This window comes from Haliaeetus leucocephalus, unplaced genomic scaffold (genome assembly GCF_000737465.1).
Source record: "Haliaeetus leucocephalus isolate CR32 unplaced genomic scaffold, Haliaeetus_leucocephalus-4.0 Scaffold1000, whole genome shotgun sequence".
In the NCBI taxonomy this organism is placed as follows: domain Eukaryota; kingdom Metazoa; phylum Chordata; class Aves; order Accipitriformes; family Accipitridae; genus Haliaeetus; species Haliaeetus leucocephalus.
In genome coordinates, this window is record NW_010973436.1 from 471,064 (window position 1) to 472,116 (window position 1,053).

The 1,053-nt window shown below is 52.5% G+C and overlaps 1 protein-coding gene across 1 annotated transcript in view; it reads left to right on the forward strand.

The window, feature by feature from the left end:
• Positions 1 to 967: 967 nt before the first annotated feature.
• Positions 968 to 1,053, forward strand: part of KLHL12 (kelch-like family member 12) — a 23,086-nt gene continuing 23,000 nt past the window's right edge. The window contains exon 1 of the mRNA XM_010584536.1: positions 968 to 988. The gene's annotated coding sequence lies outside the window, so the exon portion shown is untranslated. The remainder of the gene's footprint in view (positions 989 to 1,053) is intronic.

Below are 1,053 nucleotides of genomic sequence, written 5' to 3' on the forward strand. Positions count from 1 at the left end.
CATCTCTCATGGACTGGTGGTCTGTTCTGATACTCTGGTCAAACATCCTTCTTGATTTTAAGCTCCAAGAGGACCGCATGATGATGTAGTCTGACACAAAGTTTCACTTACTGGTACCTGCCTCCAGCACATTAATTTCTGCTTGAACTGGACCTAGAGAAAGAGACGCTGCATGCTGATTTAAAGATCCTACACGGCAGAGCACCTGCCAGTTCTGAAGGTAGTGGTTAACTGCCCTCCTGGCTAAACACTGATTTCTCATCTCCAGCTGCCAGATCTTGCCAATCCTTTGCTTGCTAGATTAGTATAACTAAGGTCTAACAATCCTCCAAACTCTTGTTCCACACGCAGCCTCAAAACAGACTGATCTTACCTCTCTGAGGAGGAAGTTTCTGAATTAATGATCAGCCTCCAGGCCAGGATAACACCTTAACCTCCATGTACAGATTTCTTAACTCAGAATTTGTTCTACGTGTAGCTGAGAATTTATCTCAAGTCACTAACAATGACTCTATACCGACTACCTAACTACACACGTAGCTTCAGGTTTTAAATTCATCCCCAGCCACCTGGCAGGATGGAAACGAGCTTGAGGGCAGGGGGGAGCAGAGGCAGCAGCCACCAAGAGCTCAGGGTTGTAAGCTGGAGGCAATCTGCCGGAGATGTTCAGTTGTGTGTGTGGGAAGAGCTCAAAAATAGCACTCGTTTAAAAAAAACTGGGATTCTAAAGCATTCTTCTAGGGTCTCACTCCTGGTTTGGCTCTGGCCGGGCCAATTCCAGGGTGTTCACCCTCGAGGGGTGACAAAACGGGAAGGCAGAGCGTGGCCCGTGTCCGGCACTCTGTGAGGGATCTGCCCATGCCTCCAGGCCCGCCCCCCCGCCAAGACAAGGGTCAAATAAATTGTAATATTTCACTCCAACCTCCCCAGAGCTGAGCGAGCCCAAGCCGCTCCCGCCGCTGCGGGCCCGGGCCCCCGCCCCGCCGCGGTCCCGCTCGGCACCGCTTCCTCCCGCTTCTGTGCGGGACCGCTCAGCCGGCCCCGGGCCCCGGG